The sequence below is a fragment of the Camelus ferus genome, chromosome 2, assembly GCF_009834535.1.
Source record: "Camelus ferus isolate YT-003-E chromosome 2, BCGSAC_Cfer_1.0, whole genome shotgun sequence".
Lineage (NCBI taxonomy): Eukaryota > Metazoa > Chordata > Mammalia > Artiodactyla > Camelidae > Camelus > Camelus ferus.
The window spans coordinates 18,683,430-18,707,229 of NC_045697.1; the positions used below are offsets into that span (position 1 = coordinate 18,683,430).

At 38.2% G+C, this 23,800-nt stretch overlaps 1 protein-coding gene and 1 long non-coding RNA gene across 5 annotated transcripts in view; one reads left to right on the top strand and one right to left on the bottom strand.

Moving 5' to 3' along the window:
• Positions 1-23,800, top strand: part of RBPJ (recombination signal binding protein for immunoglobulin kappa J region) — a 203,255-nt gene that overhangs the window by 82,700 nt on the left and 96,755 nt on the right. The window lies entirely within an intron of this gene.
• On the bottom strand, positions 1,129-23,548 carry LOC116668267. 3 transcript variants are annotated; one of them, XR_004325365.1, is made up of 5 exons: positions 23,426-23,548; positions 18,245-18,330; positions 5,846-6,028; positions 2,057-2,181; positions 1,129-1,430 (listed from the first exon to the last, which is right to left on the bottom strand). It is a non-coding gene; the product is annotated as an uncharacterized LOC116668267 (long non-coding RNA). The 3 variants fall into 3 exon arrangements; XR_004325362.1 differs by lacking the exon at positions 2,057-2,181; XR_004325361.1 differs by having other exon boundaries at positions 2,057-6,028.

The following is a 23,800-nucleotide window of genomic DNA, read 5'->3' on the forward strand; positions in this document are numbered from 1 at the left end:
GGCTCCGTGGGTCGTGATTGCCATCAACTCTGAAGTCCTCACTGAACCCCTATGTAAAAATAGCATGTTACCAAATGCAGATTCCAGAAAAATCCCCAGCACCATCTTCCACCCAGATTGCTACTTCCTCAATCTTCTCTTACACAGAAATTCTAGAGCCATCCTTGCCTGAATATAAATTATTACATGTATTCCCAGAGCTTAGCACAGCTTCTGATGCTAGTTTGCTGCATATGTGAACAAAATTACCCACTAAGAGTCCATTTAAGTGTTTATTCTAAAATCTTCAAAGTATTTTCTTTTTTTATCCTAGTATAGTAATTTCAAAGACTGCCTTTAGTCATCACTCTGGGAAAGTGATTATAGAACATGTACTGTGGGCTCTTGGCTAAATATATTTTTCTATCTTACATGTGATCTCTCTGTCCCCCAATATCCCATAATTCATTGTTCTGATTGTGCTTAGAACATCCTGTTCCTACCAGATTGTGAGGACTTTAAGGGCTGGAATTTGGAGTTAATCTTCTTTGATTCTGTACGGTATCTTACAAACAGCAGGTGTTTACATCAACATTAATTCAGTTTGTGTAATTTCCTTATCTGAGGGGCATCCTTTCTTTTGTAAAAGGATGTTGTAAGCTAAAAACTCTAGTTGGCATGTTTTCAAGTGAAGAAAAGCCAAGGAAAAATAGCATGGTCTGGCAGGAAAAAGTGAGTATTGGTTTTGAACCATTTTACCCATATTCTTAGATCTCTGCTCAAAAACAAAGGAGCTTTTTAGATCATTAAGAACAGAAAAGAAAGAAAGGAAAAGAAAGATGACATAAAATGGAAGATGACTAGGGAAGGGTCTAGCCCTAATTTTGCCATTCACTTAAATGTCCTTGAGCATCTCATTTAATTTCTCTGCTTCAGTTTTCCCTCTGCACAATGAGGGAATTGAACCACATGACTCTGACGTGATTTCCAATGCAATGATTCTAAGGTGTTGGGGCACTAGAATTTCCTTTAATAACAACATCTGGGAAGAGCAAGTTCTGCTATTTGTCCTCACAGTGTTCTCCAAGAGGATAGACAGGTAACTGTAGACATTTTCTCAGTTACCTATTGTGACAAAGTACCCACAAATTTAGGAGCTTTAAGGAAGAATGCACATTTATTCTCTTACTGAGTTTCTGAGGGTCAGGAATCCGGAAGTGGCTTAGCTGCATGGTTCTGACTTGGGAGTCTCTCAGGAGTTTGTAGGTAAGAAATTGTTTGGGGGTTCAGGCTTCTGAAGACTTGACTGAGGCCAAAGGGTTGGTTTCCAAGATGGCACGCTCACATGGCTGTTGGCAAGAGACTTGAGCTGTTCATCACATGGCCTTCCCTGTAGGGCTTCTTAAATATTCTCAGGACTTGGCAACTGGCTTCACCCGTTCTTGAGTGATCTAAGAGTGAGAGCAAAAAGGAAGCCACAAAGTTTTTAATGACCCAGTCTTGCAAGTCACTCTGTCACGTCTGGCACATTCTATCTGCTGGAAACAAGTTACTAAACACAGCCCACACTCTTATGGAAAAGAAATGGAGCTCGACCCCTTAAAAGGAGGGGTATCAACAAATTTGTGAATTTACTTATGAATTTGTGAACTTGTTTGAAAACCCCCATAAATATCACGTGCCGGTTAAAGTAGACTGGACCAGCACTGCAAGGGTATGGAAGTCACAGTAAGGAACATTTCTAGAGTGACTCACTGTTTAGAAAGCATATTCCCATGTTTTCTCAAGTTTGGTTGTCCCAACAACCCAGTGGATTGACAACATTAATATCCGCATTTAGAAATTAGGAAATGAAGACTAGATGATTTTTATAAGGTTATTCAGCAAGTGAGTTGTATAGCTGGGAATGAAAACCAGGTTTTCTGACACAAAACACAAGCTCTTTTCACAACCCTTCAAATGGGAAAATTGGCAAAAAGGCCTTTGCACCGACAAGTGTCCTTGGTGAGTTTGACTATTCTTTACTGCCTATTTTTCCTGTTTTATTAATTTCAGTATCTATTGTCAATTTACATACTTCTAAAATTACTTGAGGCAGTCTGCAAATGAAGTATTTAGGAAGAAAGTAGGAGGAGTAAATACTTCTAGGCACCAGAGTTGATCAGATTACCACACTTGGCAATGACTTCGGTTCGCATTTTTCTGGCAGGGAAGGTGGAGAGAAACATGATAGGTTACAGGGTTTCACTTTCTGACAAGCGTGAGCATACAAGTTATCATCGCCCGAAATCAAGTTCAAGAAGGAATTTAGCACATGGATCTGTGTAGAGATAACGCCACTTGACATCGTGGTCGGTATCTTCAATCCTGCTTGTACGGAAGACAGTCTCATTTTCAACCCTGTATATATACACAGAGAGGACATACATCACCTTTAACTTGATGAATATATTTGAGCAAGAAGCTAAGGAAAACATGGCCAGGGCACATCATCTTCTAATTCCTTTATAAATTAAGAAACGGTACTTGGAGAATATACATGAAAAATGGTTAATCTGTCTGCTGGACTATCTTTAAAAAATTTTTTTTTAATTTTTCTTTTTTAATGGAGGTACTGAGATTGAACCCAGAACCTCGTGCATGCTAAGCATGCGATCTAACCCCGAGCTATACCCTCCCCACTGCTGGACTATCTTAAGTATCAGGAATCATAAGTGAGGCTGCTTGAATGACCTGCTAAATCTCATTTCTTTATCTTCACATCCTCTAATGCTCTATCTTGTCAACTAAATGAAGGGTTTCAGCTATCTGCTATAAGGGAGCAAGGAACACTAATACAATGTTATAGAAAAATGTAAAGTTGGACCACATGAACTCTAAAGTCCCTTTCTGGGTACAAATGCTGTGATTCTGTGACTTTAAGGGTGAGATACCAATATGCACTCTTGTCCCCATGGAGAGCCAGCCCACTTTGGCCTGGGTGTGAGAAGCTATGCTGCCAAAAGCCTTGGCCAATTTTTTCCCCAAAAGGAATTTCAAGCTCCTGTGTTAGTGACTGATTGAAACCAAAGCTTTATGCCGCATGACATAGGATCCTGGAAGAGATAACTTCAGCCTGAAAAAAAGTTCAGGCAGGTGCAAGCAGCTGTCCAGTCCTGCTATAAAAGAACTCAAGTTTAGCTCCAGTGATAATGTGCCTTCTTCCAAGTACTCTGGTCCTGTCAGTATCTCTCCATTCAGCTGAAAAATACACTCTAAATACTCACCCCAAAGAACAGGACTTCGTATACTCTGATTTAGATATTATAGTACTTATAAATATTTCCATTTATTAATGGGAATCCTCCTTCTAGAATAGAATTGTGAATGAAATGCATAAAAATTAATAGCCCTTATTTCTGTTTTAAACCAGTCGGTCTTCCTTCGATGAAGTAGGTAGATAATAAAGTAAATAATCCTTTAGTTAAAAAAATAAAAAGCATTCTTCTTGAACACTATTTATGTGCCCTGAGCAAATAGATATTCACTTACAAGGTTTTGCTTTCTGTTTATTACCTATATTTCCACAATACTTGGTAGAGAAGTGTTGCAAAGAGACAGAATGAATGTGCATGGGAAAAGAAAAGAGAAATGAGTGTTACTCTTTGTGCAATAATCCAGGGTCCAGAAAAGGAGGCAATTAGTGTGGAGAAGCTACTTGTCAGACTGACTAGTATATTTAGATGCTCTTCTGGTCCACTGGCCAACATCTGCATTAGCCTTAACAATGCGTTGCCTTTCTGATTTAATAGGACATCGTTCAGCATAATCTTTTTTTTTATATCAAATAGAATTGTGAGTATTAATTTTCATGGCATATAGAAAACTCCAAAAGTTGGAAAACTACTGGGAAGATGTTATGAAAAGTTGTCATTTAGAGTAACAGAAGAGGCTTAACAATCATACAACTTCAGAGCAACAGGGAAAATGAAGACACTAAATTGTGAAGGGGAAAAGTCTATCAGGGAATTGTGTGAACTGAGCAAATATTTACCAAGAAGAAAAGCTAGTGAAAGTCCTTCTGAGCAGATAGAAGGAGTGGCAAGGCAAGGAGGTCTTCCTGCATTCAGGAAGGAAAGACATTTGAATATAGCTGGAGCCCAGAACTCAGGGAAGGGAGTGAGAATGGGAGGAACGGCTGGAGACAGGGGCAGAAGCCACACTTGTAGAGCCTCACAGGCATGTTAGGGGTCCTCTCTGGCTCAGCCTGGACCCCTTATCAGGCCTGCGTCAGCTCTCAGCATCCTCCTTTCTCCGTTGGCTGCAGGCCCTCGAGGCTCTGCTAGCTTTCTTCCCTGATAGCAATCGCCACCCACCCTTTCTCTCGCCTCTGGAAGGGAGTGTCCTCAGCTCCCAGCTTCTTTGTATCCTGGAGGACAGCACACAGCTTTGGTGGTGAAAGGATTTTCAATGCTAATTACAATGACAAAATGCTTGAGGAATAAGAAAAGTAACAGACTTGTATATGGGAAGTTTTAAACTTAAAAGTAACATGATTTGATTTACATTTTTGAGAGATCACTTGGGATATTCTGCAGAGAATGGATTGTAGAGGGTAGTGGGTAGAGGAGAAGGAGGGAGAAGGTGGGAAGGCAGTGCAGGTACCTAGAAAGAGGTGATGGTGCCCTGAACTAGGATGTAATGGGTAGATGGTAAAAATTATTACATGTAGGGTACAGTTTGAAGATAGAACCCACAGGACTTGCCGATGGATTGCATAGGGTTGATGACAAAAAGACAGGAATCGAAGATGAACCATTGAGTGGGGGAGGGTATAGCTCAAGTGGTAAAGCACATGCCTAGCACGCAGGAGGTCCTAAGTTCAATCCCCAGCACCTCCTCCAAAAATACACAAACCCAGTTACCTCCCCCACCCCTGCCAAGATAAAATAATCAAATAGTGCAATAGTAAGTTGAAAAATAAAATAAAAAATAATAAAAAGATGAACCACTGAGCACCTAGATAGGTGTTGCCCTGCTCACCAGGCTTTGCCCTTCCTAGCTATGAGCCTTTCTAGACATTTCCTTTAACTGAGTAGCTTTGGGCTTTGGGATGAAGTGCTGTAAATAACTGAAAACATTTAAGTAGGGAAATGACAAGTTCATTTTTTCTTCTCTTCCATTAGGCTTACATTTCCTCCATCAGAATGACTTTGTTGGGTGAGATGACAAGTGTGCTGCTATGCAGGAGGAAAGGGTGTGAGTGTGGATGTGTGTGGGTGCACACATGTATGGGGGAAGAAAAGTGCTTCTTCCCCCATTCACAGTGTAAATTGCTTTAACTGTCTCGTCTTTCTAGACAGCAGAGAGTTGGCTCCGACGTGATGGAGCACAGGACAGAACACTGATGAGATAGGGGTGAGAGAAAATGCTGACGGCAGCAGAGGAGGTAACAGGTGAGGGATTCCAAAGGCCCACTTTACCCTCCTATACCCACTTCTCAGAACTGGTTCTATGAAAAAAGCAAGTCAGCTGGAGGTCCCTTCCACCCTTGTTGGCCAGGCTGCATCAAGGAATCAATCACAGAGCTGATTTGGGGCTCAAAGGAAGGGCAATGGTTATAGGTGTTCACCACCTTGGTCCCTGCTCGTCCGATAATTATACAATTTAAGGATGTCTGAAGGGAAAGGAGCCCCTTAAGGAATTCCTAAGCCTTTCTGCTGGCCTCACATTCAGACCGTGGTGCTGGAGAGTTACCCCAGGGGCGCAATTAGAGGAATAGTGTAACCATATAACCACAGTAAATCACTTCACCCTTGTGATGCTTATTTGATATCAGTAATTGAGAAAACAGATTCTTCTCCATTTAGAACTGCTATGACAACACCTGAATGAATGAGCCCAGAGGAGTCCAGAAGGGTGCAGTGGAGTGAAAGTGTTCCCTCTGCCTCCACTGAAGAGCCTGCCTTTGAGTCCATCGTGAGTGGAGTTTAGAGGAAATAATTGGACGCCTTGAAATGGCAGATTCTGTAATCACCAGTCGTGGCATGGCTTCCTGATGTCGTTGCTTCTGTAGAATAGAAAAGATGCTCATATTGAGCACAGTGATCTCCCATTATAATTATAGGAACACAAAACTATTAGTCACATCCCTACCTACCCCGCCTCTGACAAGGCTCTTTTTCTTCAGCACTAGGGAGCTGGGAGTAGAACTGGGCCTGAAACTCAGCTGTTGAATGTAGCTGCTAAGTCTAAAGTTGTGCATGGTGTCCCTGTGTCAGAGCAATGTTAATCATGCTCAGTGGCAGTCTAGTGGCTTAGGGAAGAAAAGCACTAGGGCATTTATTTACTCATCTGTTCTCCACTCTATTTCATAAATGTTTTAAGGAAGCTGCCATATACGAACAATTAGAATCTTACTCTTTACCTTGATGAATGACAAATGATTTTATTTTAACCAGTGACATTAATGTTTACATTCTATTTTCTCCCAAGTAGAATATTTTCCTTTGCACCTAATACAAGCTTCATATTTGCAGTTGGCTACCTACCACACCCTCTCTGAAGATCAAGGTCACAACAAAAGAAAGAGCATTCTGTTAACAAGCAACATCCATTTAAAATAGCAATACTGCTTTCAAGGTTCTGTTATTATTCAGACAGGCACTCAAGGCGATCACTTCCTTGGATCACTTTCTTGGCACACATAGAAGTCCAAATGTAAGATGTACTCTGTGGGCAACTGTCTGCTTATTTTCCTTTCTAGACAAGTGGTTAACCCGTGTTGAATATCCTATGTTTATAGAATTCCAGAAAGGTTATGTCATAGAAATCACTGGTGTATGTGTGTGTATGTGTACGTGTGAGAGAGAGAGAGACAGAGAGAGATTTATGGAGAGAATGTAAACTGAAACATCTTGAGGAGAAATCCATCAGCGTATAGTGACTGAGAATGTCCACAGAGGATGCTGGCCTTCACTTCCATGTGTTGCTTATTGTGTGCACTATTTTCGGTTTTATAAGCAGGAGAATAAAAGGATACACCCAAGTGGCAACAGGTGAAAAAAACCACCAAACAACTAAAGTCAGTCATATCAGTTTATTATGTCTATCATTTGTAAAGTTAAAAAACTTCTTGGAGTGGGGAGATTATAGCTCAGTGGTAGAGTGCCTGCTTAGCATGCACAAAGTCCTGGGTTCAATCCTGAGTACCCCCATTAATAAGTAAATAGATAAATAAACCTAATTACCTTCCCCACAAACCCCCCCCCAAAAACAACAACAAAAACACCTTCTTGAAGTCATAATCAGACGCAAAAAGCCTTAATTTACATTAAAAAACTTCAATTCATTTTGTTATAAAATCTCAGGGTTCTTAAATGAGCCTCAGCTTCTAAAATAAACAGAGCGTATGAAGGAAAAAAATAGAATTTATTAGAAGGAAAAAGTCCCAGAGGAGCATTTATATTTTTAACATTGCCTTAAATTGAAAAAAAAAAAATGTTATTACATGGTTTATCCCCATGAACTTAACTACTTTTTCGGGGGAAGAGTGCTATTTTAAATTCAGGGCTTTGTTTCTGATTTTATTTTATTTAAAAAAAAAAATTTTTTTTTTAACAGAGGTACTGGGGATTGAACCCAGGACCTCACGCATGCTGAGCATGCGCTCTACCACTGAGCTACACCTACTCCCCCGTTTTGTTTCTGGTTTTAAAATCACAATTAGCATAATCACTAAAGAAAATGTTTCTCCTGATATCCAAAAAACAGCTTAATGTTTTAATTTATCCAAACTACCAACTGAATGCTACAGGCCATTTTGAAAACCTTCCCTAATCCTTGGAAATATCATGATTTCTGTTATATACTTTCAATCACTAATCCCCGGAAAAAACATACCTTCTCTCATTTTCTATTCCATGTTTGCTATTGTTGTAATCTAAGTAGGGTCTCTTTGTAAAAATGAAAAACCCACAATTGAGTCTTACATCCTGTGGTCTTGGAATTTTAAAATTTCATTCAAAACACACATTATAAACAAAGTCTCCCAAATGACCATCTAGAGAGGAATGTGGCAAAAATCCAGGAACTATTGTAATATTTGGAACTAGCATAAGCACAAATAATCAGTATGTTTTTTTCAAGGGGGGATTAAGGGTTGCAGTTTTACAAACCCTACAGAGGATTTACACGAGATGGGCAAAGCTAAATTCCAGACTCGTTGTGTGTTTCCAAAAGTAACCAAACCCTTTACGGTGAATGAAGAGGAAGAAGTATTAAAAGGACCTTCTTGATAACTAATATTTGTTCAATATAACCATAATTTGAGGAAACATTCTGGCTTATACGTTCCTATAAAACTCAAGTTCAAAGCTCTACGCTTGACAGGCAGTTCTTTAACACGTTAGTTAGGTGATTATTAACAGTGGAGACGGATTCAGGGTGGGAGGGCATGGTAGAAAGAATGACAATGGACAACACCAAAAATGATGTCACCAAGTCAGGAAAATCCAAATTTTAGAGGCAGGAAGACCAGTGGAGTTATTGAAACACAAAGTAAGATTCTGAAAAAGCATTTTTAAGAAGTAAATCTGTCAAATGGATTGAAGTAGAATTAAGACTAACCATTTTAGAGGCATTTAAAATTGAAACTTGTAAGAGAAAAGTTAGGGCAGTGAAAACTATTATTATCTGAAAATATGCAACCTGTCCTGTAGAAACATCACGTTTCCCTCTAGAAAAAGAAAGAAAAGAAAGAAAGAGAGAAAGAGAAAGAGAGAAAGAAAGAGGGAGGGAGGGAGAGAGGAAGGAAGAGAGAGAGAGAAAGAAAGAAAGAAAGAAAGAAAGAAAGAAAGAGAGAGAGAAAGAAAGAAAGAAAGAAAGAAAGAAAGAAAGAAAGAAAGAACGAACGGAAGGAAGGAAGGAAGGAAGGAAGGAAGGAAGGAAGGAAGGAAGAAAGAAAGGAAGAAAGAAAGGAAGAAAGGAAGAAAGGAAGAAAGGAAGAAAAAAACTCCAAAAAAGGAATGAGGTAATGAACTCGAGATAAACTATTTAGGGACAGGGCAGGGGAGAGAGAATCAACTAAGATGCAGGAAACCAGTCACATTTCAAAATGATTCTTCTTGGCAAAGTTGAATGTACTATCTTTAAGTGTTTCTCATTTTACACCTCAGCTGTTGGGGGTCTACTAATTTATCAACTCTTCTAAACCTGTTGAGAAGAACATCCTTATCTAGAGGATTCACCCTAAATTTCATGCTATTTTCAATAGCATTATTAACACCTAATGTAGATCTGCAGACACCGACAGTATCTAATTATTATTTTTTTTTTTGCCCATAGATAGTTGAATGTGAGTAGATTTTACCACCTCCATAGTGTTTCAGTTTCAGTTTTAACACACTGTTCTGAGAAACTTTTATGAACTAACATAGCATTTTAGGCTGTTTTGCTTTTAATCATCATGAAAAGGCATCAATTCACTGGGCAGAACAAAGGAAAAAGATTTTCTTTGTTTAAATGATACGAATTTTATAACACACAAACAGGAATTACATTATCCTGACAACAAACTGCTTCTCAGAAATGATAGTTATGACTGCTTTTAAAATAACATAGTAATCACTCCCCTTCTAAATAGATAATTATTTCTGAATATTAGCTCTGATAATACATGACCTAACAGGCAAAATGAAATGGGAAGTTACGTATTGTAAATTTTTTTAAATGATGCTCTAACACTTATGACAAACCTCAACATACTGCCACTCCTTTCACAGTAATATTTTTTTTCTTTTTAGTGAAAACCCCTTAATGAAGAAGCAATGTTTCTGGAGGAGTAGAAATAGCATGAAATTATAGGTTATCCGGTATACGTAAAAGAGTTCTTGACTTGAAGGCAGAAAGATGGCATCAAATCTGGTTTGTCCACTTCTGACCCAGATGTCCTTTGGCAAATCACCTGAAATTTGGGAGTTTCACTTCCTTCACCTATAAATAGGGATAAAAACCATCTAACAGCGCTTGGTCAGGGGTAAGAGTTGGCGGGTGGATTATAATGTGAATAGCTGGTAAGAGGCTTTGCCCATTTGTAATTGGCACTGAGAATTTGAATGCTCATCACTTTCCTTTTCCTATGTAAACTTCACCAAAGAAAGGTAGAAATATCCAAGTCTATACTTTTGAAAGGCCTTGGTATCTACATCCTGCTAGAGTCTAAGAGTAAGCTTAAAATTGTAAAGGTTGTTGCTCTCTACTTGCATTGTTTGAAAATCTTTTAAAAAGAAATTACACAATTGAAGCACTTGGAGCAGTTTAAGCACAATGAAAGGAATTTACCATGAAGAGGGCAGTTGATCTGAATAAAGTCAGCTTCCTTTTCCTCCTAGCATTTTTACTCCTGCTCAGTTTTTTGCATAGCTTTCATCATTATTTAAAACGGCCTTACTTATTTGTTTACCCTTTTATTATCTGTCTCCTCTTTGAACACAAGTCCCCTGAGGGCAGTGATCTTGTCTTAGCTTGCTCAAACCTGTCTCCCCAGCGCTTACCAGAGTACATGGCTCATGGTGCTTAGTAAATATTTCTTTTTGAATCAATGAATGACAGAGAAATAGATTCAATAAGATGAAAGTTGGATAAGACAAAATGAGCCATCAGGGCCCTGAATGGTGTATTTGGTGGAGCTGAGGCTGTAAGGAGGTAACTGAGATACCTGATGGCAAATTTAGAAGGTTATACTCAGACAGACTCAGTCCATCTGGCCCTGTGTTTCCAGACAGGGACCTTCGGGTTGAACTTATGAAAGTTACAGATGAATATCCCAAAACATCCAAACAAGGAGGGGACTCTGCTGATGAGATGCCTATCTTGTTATGACAGGCTTTTTGCTTATGTATTGTATGTATCTTATTCACTACAAACATATGAGGTGAGTACTAATATTAACACCCTTTTGCCAAGTGATCCCAGAAGTTAAGGAACATACCCAAGGTTAGCCAGTTGGTATGAAATAAATTCCCTCCCCTGTGCATCACACGACTTCCATTAATTTCCTTTAGTAACTGTTATGGGTCTAAATTAAAAACAGACATCATTATATTGTTTAGATCCCTTTTTTTCAGATTCTACTTTTTGCTGAGGCTTGATAAACTTGATTGCTGTAAAAAAGAAAGTTGATTATGGACTATCCTGGTAGGATACTCAAGACACTGGTGATAGGATTTTCTTTGGAGAGAGCAACTGGGTTCCTGGGAGACCACAGCCAGAGGGAGTTTTACTTTTCTCTGCATTTAGTGTTGACAACTAAAACACAGGATGTCCACTGAAATTTGAATTTCAGCTAAATAACAAATAATTTTTAGTGTAAGTATGTCCCAAATATTGCATGGGACAAATTTATACTAAAAATTTTTTTGTTGTTTAACTGAAATTCAACTGTAACTGGTTGTCCTGTATTTTTCTTTGCTATTCCTGGCAACCCTAATGTGCATTCTCTGCTGTGAACTTACAATTTTGTTCCATGTGTATACAATACCCATTCTAGAGATAATAAAATTTAGGAAAATAAAGCAGTTTTTGCTATTTGCCACATATTTAAAGGCAATTTTAGCTAAGGACAAGAAGTAGACATGGTATAGATTAAAGTTAAAAATGAGGCCTAAGGATAATTTTTTTTTAAGTATAAAAGGGCTAAATTTGCAAAGATGATTTTGTTGGCATCCATTTTGCCAGAAGATAACAGCTAAGGGGGAAAAATGTCTGAAAACACACTTCCTGATGGAATTGTAGACACTAGAGACCTAAAGAAAATACCTCTTCAATCATGGATCCTGGGACAAGAGTAAGTCAGGAGAGGAAGAAATAGTTTTCTGAATTTCAGGTATCTTCAGCTCCACTACTTAAGTAGATTGAGCTTTAGAGCTGGAAGGAAACTTTCGGATTTTCTTTTCCATTTCTCTATCATTTCCTCTACATTTGAAAATATGGAAGTTCCATTTCCAATTCCATTTCTCCCCTCCACACCCCTACCCACCAAATTCCCTGTAACCAGCTCTCAGGAGTAGCCTAGAGGTGGTGTCTCAATTCTTAGGTCCTCAAGGTAACATGAGCATATCTATTATGTAATTATCCTACAAGTCCCAAGCCTTTGGGTTAGTCAAAAGGTAAAGGAAAAAGTGACCCAGTAGGCCCAGCAAGGGCAGATGACAGGAAAGATCAGAAAAGCCCACAGCATTCACATTCTGGCTGTATCTGCAACTTAGTTAGAAAGTTAAATTTCTCCAGGCCATAGCCTCCTTGGCTATTAACAGGGGGAGGAGGAATCTTATTCAGGGGTGTGAGAGGATCAAATGAGATCATGTACATGAAATCCCTTGGATTAAGATGGTACTCAATAATTTCAGCTATTAATTTTATCTTAAAATAAAATCTGTTCACTTCTGAAATGTTAAGGAATCTCATCCTTGTCAGACACATAATCTCAAACTTACTATGACGCTAAAGGGTAAATCAACTGACATAGTGACGGCTACTTTCTAATTTTCCATGCAGCTTATTATTTATTTGTCCACATTCTAACATTTATATCAGCATATGACTAAGTTAAGGTTATGATCATATGGACTTTTAAAATATCTAATTGAATAAATTTAAATTTTAATTTTTTCCTGCCTTTTTTTGGTTAACAGCCTTATTGGGATACACTTCACATACCACATAATTCACTCTTTAAAGTGTACCTTCAGTGGTTTTTCAGTATATTCACAAAGTTGTGCAACCATGACCACAATCAAGTTCAGAACATTTTCATCACTCCAAAAGAAGTCCTATACCCTTTAGCAGTCACTCACAACACAACCGTCCCAATACTAGGAAGTCCTAACCCTAGGCAACCATTAATTTACTGTCTATCTTTATAATTTTGTCTAAACATTTGAAATACACAGAATTGTCTAGTACGGGGCCTTCTATGACTTGTTTCTTTCATATAGCATGTTTTCAAGGTTAATTCATGTTATAGCATGTATCAGTAGTACTTCATTTCTTGTTATGGCCTAATAACATTCCATTTTATAGATATATCACGTTTTATTTATCCATTCATCAGTTGATGAATATTTGGTGTGTTTCCACTTTTTAGCTGTTATGAATAATGCTACCATGAACATTCATGTACAAGTTTTTGTTTGGACATAGCTTTTCAGTTCTCTTTGGTATATACCTACTGCTGGATCATACAGTAACTATCTTTAGCCTTTTGAGGAACTGTCAGACTGTTTTCCAAAATGCCTTTATCATTTTACATTCCCACTAGCAACATATGAAGGCTTCAATTTTCTACATCCTCGGCTTCAATTTTCTACATCCTCGACAACACTTGTCATTATCTGTCTTTTTGATTATTGCCATCCTAGTGAGTATGAATTGGTGTCTCATTGTGGCTTTGATTTGTATTTTCCTGATGGCTAATGATGAATACTTCTCTATGCGGTTATTGGCCATCTGCATATCTTGTCTGGAGAAATATCTATTTAGCTCCTTTGCTATTTTAAAATTGAGTTGTCTTTTTATTATTCAGTTTTAAGAATTCTTCATATATTCTAGATACTAGATCCTTATCAGATATATGATTTGCAAATATTGTATTCCATTCTGTGGAGGGTCTTTTTCACTTCCTTGAGAATGTGCTTTGAGGCACAAAAGTTTAGTTTTGATGAAGTCCAATTTATTTATTTTTTTTCTTTTGTTGCTGTGTTTTTGATGTCATATCTAAGAAACCATTGCTACTCCAAGTTCATGAAGATTTATCCCTATGCTTTCTTATAAGAGTTTTATGATTTTAGGTTTTACATTTAGGTCTATGACCTATTTTAAGGTAATTTTAATGTATGTTGTAAAGTTTGGGGCCCAACTTCATTATTTCACATGTGCATATCCAGTTGTTCCAGCACCATCTGTTGAAGACTATTTTTTCCCCATTGAATTGTTTTTGCACTCTTGATGAAAATCAACTGACCATAAATATAAGGATTTCTGTTTGGACTCTCAATTCTATTCCATTGAACTGTTATGTCTACCTCGTGCATGTACCACACAGTCTTGATTACTGCAGCCTTATAGTGAGTTTTGTAAAGGGCAAGTATAAATCCTCCAGCTGTTCTTTTTTAAGATTGTTTTGGCTATTGTTCCTTAAATTTTCATATAAATTTTAGGAACAGCTTGTCCATTTCTGCAAAGTTGGGATTTTGATAGCAATTGTGTTGATTCTGTAGATCAGTTTTTGAGGAGTGCTGCCATCTTAATAGTATCTTTCATTCCATGAACATGAATGTCTTTCCATTTATTTCAATCTTCAAAAAATTTTTTCCAACAATGTTTTGTAGTTTTTGAAGTATAAGAACTATATTCCTTTTGTTAAAATTATTCCTAAGTATTATATTCTTTTTGATGCTTATGGGATTGCAAATGTATAGAAACATAACTGATTTTTGAATATTGATCTTGTATCCTGCAAACTTGCTGAACTTGTTTATTAGTGCTTATGTATTTTTGGTGGAGTCCTTATATTTTGTATATATAAAGTCCTATCAGCTGCAAATAGAGACAGTTTTGGTTTTTCTTTTCCAATCTAGATGCCTTTTATTTAATTTTCTTGCCAAATGGCTTGGGTAGAACTTCCAGTACAACGCTGAATAGAAGTGGTCAGAATGGAAATCTTGTCTTCTTGCTGATGCTAGTGGGAAAGCATCAGTCTTTTACCTTTAAAAATATTGGTTCTGGATTTTTTGTAGCTACCTTTATCAGATTAGTGAAGTTCCCTTCTATTCCTAGTTAGTTTGGTGTTTGAAAGTATTTTGTTGAGAATTTTTGTGTTTATATTTATTCATCTGTAGTTTTCTTTTCTTATAATATCTGTGGTGAATTTTTTTTTTAAATAATAAAAATAGCTAAAAATCCACAAGGGTATTAGGTCTTCTCCCTGCCTTGGCTACCCATCCTTAGCCACTCCCTGGTACTAGTTCATATGATTGATTTATAAATACACATATATACATATATATTATATTACCAGCTATTTGAATAGAAACCTTTTTACATTCCTTAACATTTGTAGTTATATAAATAATTTTAGAAATATAATCTGATACTCTGAGTATATGATACAAGATGTTCTCTATCAGGTTGTAATAATAAAATAATTTAAGTTTCTATAGCAAAAATAAAAAACTGAAACAAAGCTCACAATCATAAATTCCACTTCTAGAAGTGTAACTTGTGCAGGTCACGCCCTCTGAGTCTCAGCTACAACAAGAATAAAATTAACTACTTGCACCTTTGTCCTGAGGACTGACTGGGAAAATGTTTGTGAGAAGGCTTGGGATAACATAGACTCAATCATATTTATTGTCACGTCACAAATTGCATATCACAGTATCCCTTTAAATAGAAAGCTGTCCTGCTGCGTGTTGGATTGGTGTACAACTTTTTAAAAAAGCCTCTATTTCATAAAACTGAATACTTCTGTATGTAATCAGTTTTTCAGAAGTTGTCTTTCAGTTCTTAAGTCCTTTTTTTTTTTGGCCTAGATTTTGTGATTTGTTGCCTATTTTGGAAACTTGGAAAGTACCATGCAAATACAGATATAGCTTTGCTAGTTAAAAATAAAATACTTAGTGTTTGCTGGTGAAGGAAAATATGATGCTATGTAGGTAGAAGTGCGTGATGAAAATCAGATTCACATTTCATAAGACCATTTCTGGAGAACTTCAGACTTTAAAAGTTGGAGCCAAATGCTTCTCCCAGACGATAGTTTATGACTCTCACTGAAGTCAGAAGTAATTCTGAGGGTAGAACTTAAGCAAGTGTTTTGAAAGCCGGGAGGAAAAAAAAAAAAAGACCGATGCATAAATTTCCAAATCTTCCTAAAGTACTTAGATGGGAGATGATTTGCAGTTAAGACCTTGAGAAATGGGGGGAGGGTATAGTTCAAGTGGCAGAGTGCCTGTTTAGCATGCAAAGGTCCTGGGTTCAATCCCTAGGCTTCTCCTAAAAATAAATAAATAAGCCTAATTACTCACCCCTCCCCCGAAAAAAAAATCTTGAGAAATGTTTTTTTTCCACTAGTGGGGTATTAATAATACTTTAATGTAATTTATTTCACTTTCCACAGAATGCTAATAATGCTAGAATTTTGTTAAATAACCATTTAAGAGGCAAATAGTACATGTAGGACAATACCAGTTATAATATCTAACACAAAGTCCTTAAAGATTCCTTTAAATAGAGAGTTTCTCTAACGCATTTTACAAATTAAATATATTGCTATGAGACTGAGATGAAACTTTTCTATTTTTCCTATTGCATAAAATGAAATCTGTGCTCAATATTTATTGATAGCTTAATCAGAAATTATCTTAAATGCTTTTTTCTTGCAGCAATGGCAAAGATTTATTTATTTATTTGTTTGTTTATTCATTCATTCATTCATTTATTAAAGTATAGCTGATCTACAGTGTTGTGTTGGTTTCTGGTGTATAGCATAGTGATTCAGTTATGTATATAGATACATTTTCTTTTTCATACTCTTTTTCATTATAGGTTATTACAAATTATTGAATATAGTTCCCTGAGCTATACAGCAGGACCTTGTTGTTTATCTTTTCTATATATCATATGATAATCCCAAACTTCCAATTTATCCCTCCCTGTCCTTTCCCCTTTGGTAACCATAAGTTTGTTTTCTATGTCTATGAGTCTCTTTCTGTTTTGAAAATAAGTTCATTTGCGTCATTTTTTTATTTTAATTTTTTTATTATTCTTTTTTTTTTGAGGGGGGAGGTAATTACGTTTATTTATTTACTTATTCTTAGAGGAGGTACTGCGGATTGAACCCAGGACCTCATGCATACTAAGCATTTGTTTTAGCACTTGAGCTATAACCTCCCCTCTGTGTCATTTTTTTAGATTCCACATGTAAGTGATATCATATGATATTTGTCTTTCTCTGTCTGACTTAGTACAGTGATCTCTAGGTCTATCCGTGTTGCTGCAAAAAGATCTACTTCTTTAATTCCCACATGTTGACATAATGACAATTAAAATTTTAAAAATTGAGTGAAATGAAAAATATTGACATATTGACATAACGGAGATTTAAAAAGTGACAATGTATAACTTTGATCATGATGTTCAAGGGGATTCTCCATTAGTTGGCTGTCTTTGACAGTTAGGTCATTTCATAAGATAGGAATTGTTTGTTATCTTTCACTATTTGTCAGTGCTTGACTAGACTGGTTCCAAAGTTGATCTTCTTAGTCCTTAGTCTATTTTGGACAAGGGTGCTAGCCACAAAGGTCATATCTGCAAGTTGATGCTTATCATTACACTATCTCTGACAGAGAGCAACACAGATGCAAAGAGTGAAACCACTCTGGCAGGCTTTCTTTGAAGAACTGATAAAGGTCATCTCTGTGCCCCAGGTTAACAGTAACATGGGCCAGAGGAGAAAATATAGGGATCTTTTCCTCTTCTATTGATTTGCTATATAACCAGACTCAATTTTTTACAAATAAATGCACTAACCAAAAATAAATCCAGTAAACTTAAAGATAATTCTTGCCATTTAGTTATCTAAAGAATAATCTGGTTTGATCTGTGCAACAGGATCTCTAAGGCAAGTAGTCTTAGTATATCTAGTAGAAAAGAAAACTGAGCATTGGTGTGGGTGGTAGAATTTCCTAAAGAAGGAACAATTACTGAGTACCTACTATGGAGTTATTCCATGTAATATCTCAACTAATTTTCAAAATGACTGTAAACAGTAAGTTTTACATTCCCCATTTGCAGATGAGGAAAGATTAGCTGCCCTAAATTAGCCAGCTGGCTGGTGGCGGAGGTCGGGTTCAGTGGTAGAGTTAGTCCAATGCTTTTTCCTTCCTACCCTGGCTGTTTATTTAATTATGACTGCTCAATATTGACTCAACACAGAACCAAAAACCACTACAAAATATGATACATGACAAAGGGGAATATTTAGGAAATCAAAATTCAAGTATATTCTTTTATAAACAGGTAACTGGAATTTTATGATACATACAGTGTTGTCATTTTTGTTATAGATAGTGTTAACTGGCTTTATCTTGTTTATGTCATTAAAAGAACAAGATAATAGCAATCACACATGGAAACATTTTCTTCCAATTACATTAGCTATGAAAACTTTTGACAAATTATTAGACTTATACACATTCTTCTCACCAAATGTACATTTGATTCCACTCACATTCTCCATCACTAGAGGAAATGGCCTGTTCTTCTGGCTTCACCTTCTTAAACTGCTGCACATGTTAAGCTTTGCTTAACTTGGACCTGCCAAAAAAATTAATAATAATTATAATAAAATTCCCAGGGCCAAAGAATCCTCTTTAAACTCAAACACAATTGGAAAGCAAAGGGTGAATATTTATTCTTGTTTCTCAAATTCTTCTGAAGCCCACTTGGTGACTCACTTTCAATATTCTCTTTATTTCTTTTAATCTGAGAGTTAGAGCTTATTTTCCTTATAGAATTGCATAGTCTTTATGGAATCCTTCTTGATACCCTTTCAATCTCCTGTGCATTTTACTAACTTTGATTAATACATAGTGGAAGATGATAGGGATACTCATTTAAAAAGGAAGTTATAAGGATAACAAAACCTCTGAGTTCAGAAACTACTGTGGAGGAAAAGCCTCCTAATTTCTCTTTGTTTTGTTGGAGGAGGTAATTAGGTTTATTTATATATTCTTTTATTTAACGGAGGTACTGGGGACTGAATCAATGACCTCATGCTTGCTAAGCATGCACTCTACCATTGAGCTTTCCCCTCCGCCCTACCTCCTAATTTCTCGTGTAAGTTATTAGTAAGGCTTTCTCAGGCACACAGCCACCTCAAACTCTGATCACATCATGACCTGCTTTATCTCTTCAGAGGTTCTAGTTAGCCATCGACAGCAGGTTTCCCAAACTTTTTGGACAAGGAACTTCTTAAAAATTAAGTAACAATACTAACGATACTGTCATTTCTGACTGGGGATGATAAAGAAGTGAATTAACACCAACCTGGAGAAAATCATTACTATGTTTGGCGATTTTAACATTGATTGTTGAAGTGTTAAACACATTATGACATGTCTTGCAAGAATTTTCATGAGATGAAGTTAATTTATGGATTCACTGAATACAAATAATGATGATAAAAATTAACACTACTATCACAAGTATGTTACAGGTATCATTCCATGTGCTTTAGACAAAATGAGCATTTTGAATCCTCATGACAACCCTATGAATTAGGTGCTATTCTCTCCATTTTACAGGTGAGGAAATTGAGACAATGACAGGTTAAATAATTTTCTAAGGTCTTACAGCTGGAACCCATGCAATGCGGTGCTAGAGCCCGTGTTCTCCATCATGGGGCCACCTAGTAAAATTTTCAGTGTTTTAGTGTGTTTCATGAATATGAGATGGTATAACTTAATCTTAGAATAAAACCAATGTTGAAATGCATCGCCACTATCTACTTCACATGTCTATCAGATATACACTCCCAAACTTATTCCTCTTAATATTTAAATATTTCATTTATTGTTTTTAACAAAGAAACTATATGCCATTGTTTCCTTTAATGTGAAACTCCTAAAGAAAGATTATACCTAACTCCTACAACAAAGATTCTCAAAGCTCAGTTCATGGACAATTTGCATCGGAATTCCTGATCATCCTGCTAGAAATGCCTGTTCCTGGGCTTTAGTACAGATTTACTCATTCATGGTCTTAGGAAGGAATAACTCAGGTTATTCTGATGCCCACCAACTTTTGAGGACCACCTTTCTACCAGGTCCTTCTTGTGACCCTGCTTAGGCCGCCTACCCCTGCTTCTACATGCACCACCTGGAGTTCCCCTGAATACAAGATGCTCTTTCACACCTCAGAGCCTGAACATGCTGTTTCCTGTGCTTCTTATACTTCCTCCTCTTACTGTCTTCTGAACTCCCACTTAATAAAGATTCAGTTCAAAAGTCCTCCCCAAGGTTTCCCTGGGCCCATCAGGCAAGAGTTAGGTGCTCCTTCCACTGTACCCTATATCCTGCCATTGGTCTGTGTATTCTGTTAGCCAGGGATTCCCCTGAGATCTCTGCACTATCCATCTTTTTTTTTTTTTAAATAGAGGTACTGGGGATGCACCCAGGACCTTGTGCACGCTAAGCACGTGCTCTACCACTGAGCTATACTCTCCCCCCAACACTATCCATCTTTGTAAACCAACAAAGATCATGCCTGACATGGAGTGGTAGGGGCTCTCAATTTGTTGTTTGAATGGACTGTGAGTTCAGTGTTACTAAATGATCAGAGTGAAGGACTGATAGTTCTGCAGTTCTCAATTCTACGGAGATGGTAGATCATGCACATGATTTCTATTAGAAAATAATTTCCTAGCAAGTGGGAGAAAGGAAACACCTTATTTGGTCATTTTTTTCTTCTTGCACATTTTTTCCTTTTCTTTCTTTCCCCCTTTTTAAAATGTTTTACATTTGGAATAGGCAATACATGTGCTTGGTACAAAAGTCAAAGGCTCCCAGATAGTTGACTGTGATCTCCTCAACTACATCCTCCAACAGTTGAGTCCCTTACAGTGAAGCAGTCATTGTTTTAGTTTCTCGTGTGCCCTTTCAAAGCCATTTTAGATACCCGTAGGCAAATAAGTATATATTTATCTACCATTATTTTGCACTTTGTTGTTTTTTTAACTTTGTGATCCTTCCACATAAGTAGATAAATAGCAGCCTCTGCTTATTAACAAATACATACTATTCAATTCTATGAATATATCAGGTGTGTTTCTTTTAAAAAATAAGATATCTCTTTATTGACATCTTGGTGGTTAGCAGTATTCTCTACCATAATAATGCTACAATAAACACACAGGTCATTTCACACAAGTGAGATATTTGTAAGATAGATTTCTAGAAATGGAACTGTAGGATTAAAAGATAGTGATAAGTTTTATCAAAATGGTTTCCCTAAAGATTACACCAATTTTCACTCCCACTAGCAACACACGAGAATATCTGTGTCTTTATGTCCTGCCAACGGTGTTTGCTGAGCTTCTAAGTTGGAAATTAAAGGAACCCCTTCAAGTTAAGCTAGGCTCATCTACTGGTCTAACCCAGGAGTAAGATTACTTTTTGCAAAAAGTCAACACAGGTGTTTGCTCTATAGGCTCCTTTCTCCTCCCCAGGCAAGCTGGCACTGGAGTGTTCACTACTGGTCTAACCTCCACATGGCTTTAAACCCTAAGAGGCTCAGTGAGTTTTCAGAATCATTTCTACTCTGCTTTAGAAGTGGAAAACATTCCATCCATCCTACAAATACTGAGCGTCTACCACACACCAGGCATTCCAGGTGAGGCATGAACAATGAATAAAACAGACAAAAGTCCCTGCCCTCATTAAGATTACATTGTAATGGGGCAAGGCACGGAGTAAACACAATACACAGACATGATATATGGTACGTTAGTTTATGATAAGTACCCTGGGAAAAATAAAGGAGGAAGGAATAGGAAGTATGAGGAGTTACTTTTGTGAAAGGTGGTCAGGGAAGGCCTCATGGTGATGACATTTAAGCAAAGACCTGAAAGCAGTATGCCAAGGAGCCATAAGGCATCTGGGGGGAAAGAACGAAGGTGGGAGGTGAGTGTGCCTGGCATGTCCGAGGAACAGCAAGGAAGGCTGCTGGTTAGGGCTCAGTGAGCAAGGGGAAGAGGTGAGGTCACAGAAGTCATGGGGTTTGGGCAGCAGGTCAGATTGTACACGTCCTCAGAGGAAAAGGAGGAAACCTCTGGAGAGTTCCAGAGGGTTACTCTGAATGCTCTGATGAAAATAGAGAGAGGGAAGGCAAGAATGGATGAAGAGAGAAACAGTGAGGAGACTTCCTGGAAACCAGGTGAGAAATGAGATGAGTTAGCCTGGGCTGGTTGCCATGGAGGTGTGGATGTGTTTAGACTGTGGGTCTATTTTGAAGGTGGAGCTAGCATGATTTTGTCAGATTGGATGTTGGATGTGAGGGGGAATGGAGGCGAGAAAGACTCTAAGGTTCTTGGCTCAAATAAGTAGAAGAGTGGAACTGTCATTTCCTGGGATGGAGAAAGACCAAATGCAGGGGGAGCATGTTTTAGAATGACGATGAGTTGTGATATGACTTGGAGTTACCATGGCTTTCCATGGCTGGGGGTCTCAGATGGTCAGGATTCCAAATTAAATTAGTGGCTGGACTAGACCATGACTGAAATTCCTTCTTGGGATGAAGGCTCAAAGGAATATGTGCCCATGGGGATTGTCTTCCTCCTGAGCCTTGCACTGAGATACTGCCTTAAATGTTCTTACACCTTCTCTTTTTCTGTGTAAAATATTTAATCAAAGGGATAGGCAAATGCACACACACAACCTTGAAAGCAATTAAGAAACTTGATTTCTTGTCCACTACATAACCAGCAGAACATGAGAGCCCCTATTAAAGGACTCACTGTCCTCCCAAAATGAAAAACTCACTTCAGTTCTACATTTGTGGGTCTCTGACGTCATCAAGACACCAGTTCTAGACAATGTCAGGCGAGACTGGTACAGAAAGCACACTGGGGCAATCTGAAATGTTCCTGACTGAAGACTGCAACCAGGAATTCACTGGACAAGTAAGTAATCCAAAAAGAAAGAAAGCACTTCAAAAAGTTGTCACTAAAGCAACTTTTTAGTGAAACAATACCTAAAATTTGGAATGAGTATTTCAACAAACACATAAAAAGCTCAAGGAGGGAGAAGGGTATAGCTCAAGTGGTAGAGTGTATGCTTAGCATATGCAAGGTCCTGGGTTAAATTCCCAGTACCTCCTCTAAAAACAAATAAGTAAACTTATACATCCCCTACCCCCTAAAAAGGTCAAGGAAAGCAGAACTAGTACTTTAAGTCATATTAGTGGAGGAAAGAAAAAAAAAAGAACAGAAACAGATATACAGGGATTACTTCAAAAGGCTAGGAAGAGAGATGAGGGGGAAGAAATCTTTTCAAAACTTGTGTCTTCGAATGGCTGGCGGAATCTATGCAACAATGCGGGAGAGCGCAGAGAGCAGAATTTTTTCCGAACCCAACTCGCCGGAGCAGCGGGGGTAGATCAGAAAGAAAACAACCAATTGCTAGAAAAGAGTAGCTAAGGGAGTCCAAACTTGTTTTAAAGCAAGTAAAGTAGTGGCCAGACTGAGTGACTCAGAGGCATGACTCAAACCCGACAGTTGGGGCAGTCAGCTCGCGGAGGCCGGGGGCGCGGCGTCAAGCACATTTTAGGAAAGTACCAGGCGCGTGGAGGGCGACAGGAAACCTCCCCGGGGAACGGCCTGGGGCTCCTCCTGCCCCAGAGTCTGACCTCTTACCATCCGCACCAGGAGGAGTTTCTAATCCCCTGGCTTCCTCTTCTTTCAGAGGCCGCCGCCCCACTACCCCTGCTTTCCTTCCACAAAGCATCACGCGGCGTGTGTGTGCGAGAAGTCTGGCCCCCTCCTAGCCGCCCGCCCTGCCACGCGCCCCCCCGCCCCGCCTCCGCAGCGAGCCGCTCCCTTCCCACCCCGCCCGCGCCCGCCGCCCGGGCACGCGCGGCACGAACAGCGCCCGGAGCTGCTCTAGACAAACACCTGTCCCGCCTGGGCTCCGCGAGATTTGGGGCGAAAGCCTAGGCAACAGTGGGCGCGTTCTCGCGAGGTTTAGGAAATTTCCCACGGCCCGTGTTGTGTCTGAATCGAGTAGTGGAA